This window comes from Emydura macquarii, unplaced genomic scaffold, assembly GCF_026122565.2.
Source record: "Emydura macquarii macquarii isolate MOO-44397 ecotype Brisbane River unplaced genomic scaffold, CSIRO-AGI_Emac_v2 contig_691, whole genome shotgun sequence".
NCBI classification, from domain to species: domain Eukaryota; kingdom Metazoa; phylum Chordata; order Testudines; family Chelidae; genus Emydura; species Emydura macquarii.
Window position 1 is genome coordinate 5,290,522 of NW_027130828.1, and position 7,812 is coordinate 5,298,333.

A 7,812-nucleotide genomic window follows, 5' to 3' on the forward strand; every position below is an offset into this window, starting at 1 on the left:
GTGATCGGACAGGTTCCGGGTGGGGCTCTCTCAAATGGAACAATCACATTCTCGACTATACTGAGGGACACCAGGGGTCCAGCTGGAAGCCATCATCACACACCTGTCATCCATCCTCTTTGAATCCTTGTTGAATTTTCTTTGGCTATGTGACCCTTCCATGCCCAGGGTAACCACCTGAAAATGCCAAGGTCAGGGCAGGCTGCAAAAGGAGAGCAGATTCTCCCAGCACTGGTGGGTGACACTGAAGTCAGACTTCCCAACCAGCCACAAACTGTGCTTCTGATTCCCCACACTGGTTATCAAGAAGCCAATATACAAATACACACAGCCCCCTTTACTGCATTTCAGTCTCTGGCTCCCAATCAGCCACTAGGTCCAGTAAAGAGACCAGTTATTTAAAACTCTATGCTCTTTACCCAAAAGGTTTCTCCTGACCCCAAAGGGCCAGCCACAGTACCAGATCAACATAAGTTTAGATCTTACCCAAAATACCACGCTGCCAGCCAATCCTTTAGTAACTAAAACTAAAGGTTTATTATAAAAGGAAAGGAACAAACAATAAGAGACATGTTAAAGGATTAAAGCAATCAGATACATGCAAATGATTTGAAAGTCCATCTATATCAGGTTTCTACAAGAATTGTGGAGTTTGCAGGCTTGTATAATCCCTCTGATATACATCCAGTACCTAGATGGGTCTCAGTCCTTTGTTTCACAGCTTCAGTTCACTTGTAGATGAATTGGTCCAGAGGCAGGCTGAATGACTGAAAGACAGACTGAAGACAAAATGGATCCCAGGCCTCTGCCTTTTATGTCCTCTGGCCCTTGCCATGCTGCTTGTGGAATTTCACAGGAACCAAAATGGAGTCCAGAGTCACATGAGCAAGTCCTGGTGACTCATCAGGTACATCCCTGGCTTCTCCCCTTGGGTCTCTTGCACTTGTGAATGTCTTAATGGGCCATTAAGCAGGCCATCCATGCAGCCATCCTGTCTGGGGCGTTACCCAGACACAGCACAATTTGAAATACTGATATACCAACCATATCCATAACTTCCATTACACACACCACACATGAACATAAACATCATCATCTTACTGAGCACATTATAGCCTTTCTAACAGTACCTGGCATGGCATATCTCACATGAATTATTATGATTTTGACATACTGATGCCAAACAATATACTAAATCCCCTCCCCCCCCTCCCAATCCAGCCAGCGTGACAGGCTAGGAGGCAAAACTCTTTCCCTGCCACTCAGTGTGAGAACTACAATGTGGCACGAGGCAAAGAGAGATCTTTCATTCTCTTGGAAAAGCAGCTGTGAGAAATTTCAGTGCATTGGCTTCCACGCTATTCCATTTGTGTGTGATTATACTTGTTTCTATGGCACTCAAAGCACTGGCGTCACCCCTTCCCTTTGGTTGACAGAGTCCACCTCATCTTACAGGTTTGTAAGCACTAGTTCAACAAATGTTTGTAGAGCAATTGGCCAACATGTCCCCTCTGCAATGGCTGATCAGAAAATGATTGGCAAATCAGGGGCTCCCATTGTTCTCTGGAGTTCTGTGCTGAGTCTGCAGAGGAAGATTATTATGGCCATAGATGCATTCAATTCCAGGGAAAATTACCCACATCTGGAATGGAGAACAACAGCTAACTGGAACATTGTGTCCTGCACAACCCTGTGGGAAAGGGGACATAGCAGAGCAAGGTACAGCTCTTAGGAAAAGTGCCTTGGGATCTGGAAAGTCTACACAGAGCAGACAGGGATGATGGTTTTGAGTTCTCTCCTGAAATAGCCACACATCAGCCAGATTCCGACACCCTTACTCCACCAGTCGCCCCAGTAACTTCCGCCTGTCTAAGGAGTTCAGGATCTAGCTCCTAGTACGTTGCATGGAACTCAGGGAAACGGCTTGAGGAAGGAAGAAAGGTTGAGCTGATCCTGGAGGGATTTAAATCCCTGGGGGCAGGGAGTTTAGTTTTCCAAACTGGTCCATAGACAGGTGAGCCCTCCCCTCCAGGACTCACCATGCCCCCATCCTCTCTACATGTGAACCACACCACCCGCCTGGTCCAGGGGCCTCCCTGGATGTCTTTGAAGCCTTTTCCTTTCTACTTGCATAGCCAACAGCTTCCATCTCTCCTTCCCTTCCCCACATCCGACCTGAAATTGAGATCCCTGCTATAGTCAGTCAGTGAACCCTGTGACTCTCCTCCGGATACGGACTGACTTTCAGCAGGTTGTGTTCTGTCACTTTCCTGGAGGGAAAACCCACACGATTCTCATTACCAGCTGCTTTATCTTTGTGTAACTATATATTCCCTTAAGAGGGTCTGAATTATGTTGATGCTCCACTTTCAGACGTCCTCTGTTATCTTTTCCCTAAGAGCCTTGCATAGCTGTGTGTTTAGCAATCTCTCCCTCACTCCCCCACACCATCTCGCACTATTACAGTGTCATATAATTTCATTAAATATTTGTCTTTTCCATAATCCTGCTTTGCTTCCTTCAGTACTCTGCTCACCAGCCATTGATCTACTCGAGACCAGCCCTCTGGTCTGCATTTCAAAGGACTTTCCAAGTTATCTTTTATCTCATGGACGCGATGGGTGGTTTTGCATCTCAGATTTTAGTTTGACTGGATCCTGCATGCCACCTTCCCTGGTTCCCACACAGAGCTGAACTAACTGATCAGTGAACCTCCGTATTCAATGCAGCAAAAGTTGTCTGCAGCCATCACTCAAACAAGAGACCAGGGGAGAAAAATGTCTTGACTGGTTGAGTTGGTGTTTAATTAATGATTAATGTTTAATTAATGATCAGACATTGGGGCGCATATGGAGCATTTTAGGGTGCTGTATTTAAAGCAGGGGGTTGCTTAATGGAGGCAGTTTCTAGCACAGGTGGCAGAATAAGTAGCAGCAGTCGGAAAGATATTAGTATTATTACAACGTTAAATCATCTGCATCTCTTTGTTCTGCTTTCTGTCTTCTTGCAGGAGGTTACCTTTGGTCCTCCTGCTCCCATTGATCATCCCCCTGTTCTAACAGGCCCACTCACAACCACATATCTTTTGTTCTTGTGTGCTTCAGCCTTGAAGTCTCATAATGCGACTTGAGTCTTGTCTTCACCAAGAAAAAAGCTGTGTTCTTACCTCATATTAGTTTACACATGGTAACTAACACAACATAAAATCCTAGTGAAGACAAGGCAGTTGTAGTTTAACATTAGTTAGCAGACTGAAGTAAATCCAGGTTCCCCTGTAGTCTTTAATTCTATCTGCTAACCCATGTGAAAGCTACAAACTGCCTTGTCATGACTAGGATTTTGCCTTGTGTTTGTTACCATGTGTTAGCTAACAGGAGGTGAGAACTCATCTTTTTCCCATTAGTAAAGGCACATCCGCGGAGAGTGCAATATTTCAGTGGGATGTCTTTGTATTGCTTACTTTCCTCTCCTTGGATGGCTCTCCAATGATGCAATCAGCCCACTGCTCCACCTTCTATTTTTTATGGTGACTGGGAATTCTCATCCATTTGATGATATTTTAACAATTTCCCACACTTGCAATGACTGTTTGTGGATGATTAATATCATCCCTACAAAGTTATGTTCACCTGTCCCTCAAACATAGAATAATGGCCATTACTCCTCATTGACATGATGAGATATACCTCTGTTATTATTCCCCCTATCTGCCACCTGGGAATACACTCAATAGGGAGAGACACACTGTCTAATTTTCCAAGTACATTAAATTTAACATCACTGCCTTGTTAATGGCCCCTTGTGTTTTAATGTGTAATATAAACCTAAAAATTAATTGCATCACCTTCTAAAGCTTCTTTAACTGCTTATCAAATGAAACACTGCTAATAGCCATGATTTTAAAGTCCATTCTTGTTGGAAGATTGTGTCTGACCAAATTTATTTTGTTAGCTCATTATTTTAATTTCCCCCTCCCCTAGAGATTTGCCAAGTTTAAAGTATCTACATATCATCTTTTGGGAATTTATTTAAGAGTAATTGTCACTTCTTATGAGCATTCCTAGTCTACTGATAACTCTACAAAGTGTCGGTTCGTGAGCAATTGATCTCATGCTCTTCATGTGTGAAAAGTCCTTTTATGGAATCTCTTTTCTTAGAGATGATATATAAAATAAATACATTTTTTTAAAAATTATAATTATAATCTCAAGAAAAGTGAGGTCTTCATCAAATATTGGAAGTGACTTCTGGTTACTTTTCTTTTAACACTTCATCAAAGATGCCATAGGGTAACTTGAAAGATACAAAACAAAATCTTCAGGCCTTGCTTCATATTCATAGTGATTTATTGATGGATTCATTTAAACTGGCATAAATCAGGAGTAACTGGAAGTCAAGTAAGATTACACACTTGTATTGCAGGAAAAGTTGGGCCCAATATGTGAAATTTCTCCAAACTTTGAAACATACATGATAGTTTTCTTAAACCATTCTGCTTAACTGTGGCCTTTTTAAAAGTTCTCTTGCTAAGTTTTTCTTTGCTTACTCAGGAGTTTGATGCTGGAAACCATTATCTGGTCTTTGCTCTAGGCATCTCAGTGCTGTTCAATGACTGTGCCTAAGGCACATTGCTCCGCTGGTTAATTTTTGCCATTTTGATCAGTGTGCTAGGTTTCCATTCCTAAAGCTGTCTTCCTGGCTGAAATGTCAAACACAATGCAGAATTCACGATGCATTCAAATGGAAATTAGACATTGGCTGGTTGCAGGACTGCTTGCAAAAATCATCAAGAAAGAGACGTGAACAGCAGCACTGATGGCTCTAAGAACCATCAGCTACCTAACTTAAGCAAAAGATCACCCCCTGTAACTGAGACATACCACAGTTTAACAATATGTTGTTTGACTATGCATCTCTATGGAGGCTGTGATGAGATGAGGATATAGGTTCTACTGGGGCGAATGGCAGTGATCCTATATTTAGATGCCTTACACTTTACAGTATAATAATCCTTCCAATACTTTGTTGAAGAGCACTGGCACCTTCATTGTTTGCACAGGACTTTGAAAATTGGCAGAGGGATAATCCATGAATTAAGGAGGTGCCTTTTGCTGGCTCTGTGAAAGCCCATGCTGATTGAGACCGAGCCATAAGTGGGACAAATTCATCCTCAGAGTGACTCCGTCAAAATCAGAGAGTTACATCAGGGACAAAAATTAGATTTTTGGTGGTGAAGTATAAAAATTGTCTCCTGTTCTTAGAATGCTGTGCATGAATGAAGAGTAACCACAGAACCCTAATGTGGGTCGCATTATTTCACTAGCCTTATTTAGTTCAATCATATCCAGGCAAAGTGATTCAGGAGTGCTAATTTAATCTCCCCTTCCTTCTAATTGCTTCATGCTATGAAAAGCTAGGAACTCTTAAATCCAGCATAACGCTTCTCTCTCCTGGTGCACAGGAGAACTACAGTAGAGTTCTCAGTATAAGGATGTTAGTGTGATAAACAGAATGCTGAAGGCCTTCCCACCCTTTGGACGATTTACTCCATGATTTTACACTTTCAAATCTTCATTACAGACACATTTCTCCTCTCCGGTTCACAGCGCTGATTCCTATGCATATTCCATGCTCACTCCACTCAAGGAGATCCTCTTGACCTCAATGAAAATACCTCACGGAGAACATGCAACAGGGCTCTGCAGTGTGGAGTGGAGGCTTTTCACCCTCTAGAAGGTAGTTAAGCAAGTTTAAACACTTTCTAGATCAAAGGCACCAAATTCATCTCTGCTGTAACTCTGTTGAACTTGATGGAGTTACAGCAAGGATAAATTCATCCATGAAGTCCATCTGTCTTAGGTATTTATATAGTCCCCATCACTGCAGTACTTGAGCAACTCTCAGTCTTCAATGTATTTATTCTCACAACACCTCTGGGAGGTGGGTAGTGCTATTAGTCACAGTTTACAGGTGGGAAACTGAGGCACAGAGACTAAGTGGCCTGCTCAAGGTCACACAAAAGGTTTGTAGCAGAGCAGGGAATAAAACCAGGGTATCCCAAGACCCTGGCTTGCGCCCTAACCACTGGACAATCCTTCCTCTCTCTCAAGCCTCAGTTTGACTATCTGGGGATTAATGGTTAAAATAATAATAATAATTAGCACTTACACAGGGGTGGATTGTGAGACCATTGTTCCTGGTGATTAGCACCTTAGTTCACCAGTTGTCCCACTGAAATAAATGGATCTGCTTGGAGAGTAAAGTGCTTCTCATTGTAAGGGTATCAGGATCTGACCGATAGCACTTTTAATCTGCAAAGCACTTTTTAAACATTAACTGAAAACAATAAAAGTTACTCAAGCCCCCAGCGAGTGGAAAGTGCTGTGTTTTGCATAGCTCTAATTGCTTTTCAGTCTCCAGCTAGTGCAGCGTATTTTGGTTGCCCTTTGAAACGTATGGTGCTAATTATAGGTGAAATGGTTGGAGAGGTCATTCATGTTGATACCAGCAGCAAATAACATGCAAGCACGAGTGGGCATGAAGATTGAAACACACTGTCTTGGGGAATGATAATAGACGTGCAGGCGATCCATCCTTATTGTCTATTTGTTAACACTGCAGTAATCTTTATAGATAGAGGCTTAGCTGTATGGGGCCTGATACAACAACAGATCCATGCATGCAGACCTTTACCCCCACATGGAGTCCCACTGATCCACAGGGACTGATCCAAAGATCACTGAAGTCCATAGTAATCTTTCCATTGTTTCAATGAGTTTTGGATTAGGCCAGTGTTTCTCAACCTGGGGGTCGTGGGACAGGTTTAGGAGGGGTCAAAAATGAAGGTAAGAAAAAACATTTGTGTGCAAGATCAAAGTTTATTTTTACGGAGAAACAAACTATAAGTTCACTTTTTACAAATTACAAGTCTTACAGAGGCCTTCAGTGAGACACCTGTGCTTGTTTTGTACCAGCTAATTTTTTTATGTTGGGTTGAATTGAAGAAACACTCAACAGCAGGTCATTCTCCACAGATAAGGTTTTTTGTGGCTTTGTTTTTATTGCAACTATTGATGAGAATCCCAATTCACATAAGTCTGACGCGAACGAGATTAAAACTTTTAAAGCTTCAGTTACAAGTTCGAGATACTCATGCTGCTGTGCCATCCAAAACGTGCACGTCCCCTGAAAGAAATGAATGTTGAAGCATTTTAGCAGATGAAAGTTTGATCAATTTATCTTGTAGGTGTCCTGTAAATTTAGCAGACTTGACCACTCTTTTGTTGAACAGATTAATTATCCACCTCTTGCCAAGGTCTTCATCGTCAGGCAGGAAGTAAAACTGGAGCTGCTTTTCCCGTTCAAGTATATGTTCAATCATAATGTTTTTTTAATTGTTTCACACTCTTGTCATTGGCAATCAATTTCATGAACTCGCAACTCAGAGGAAATGAAATTTCCACTCTGAAGTTGAGCAGACCAGGCTCCAAGCTTCTTTCACTTTGTCTCCCAACACACTTATGTTTTCATCCTTGAAAACTCATATTCAACTCATTCAGATGACTGAAGACGTCTGCTAAGTAAGCCAACTGGAGAAGCCATGATGGGTCACTGAACGATTTAGCATAAGGAAACCCTTGATCCTGGAGGAACATACGTACTTCAGCTTGCAGTTCAAACAGTCTGCTTAACACATTTCCCCATGACAGCCATCTCACCCCAGTGTGCAAAAGAAGACTTTTATGAAGTGCACAATTTCATCACATAAAGCTGCAAACATGTGAGCTGATAGAAGCTGGCTTTTTATGAAAT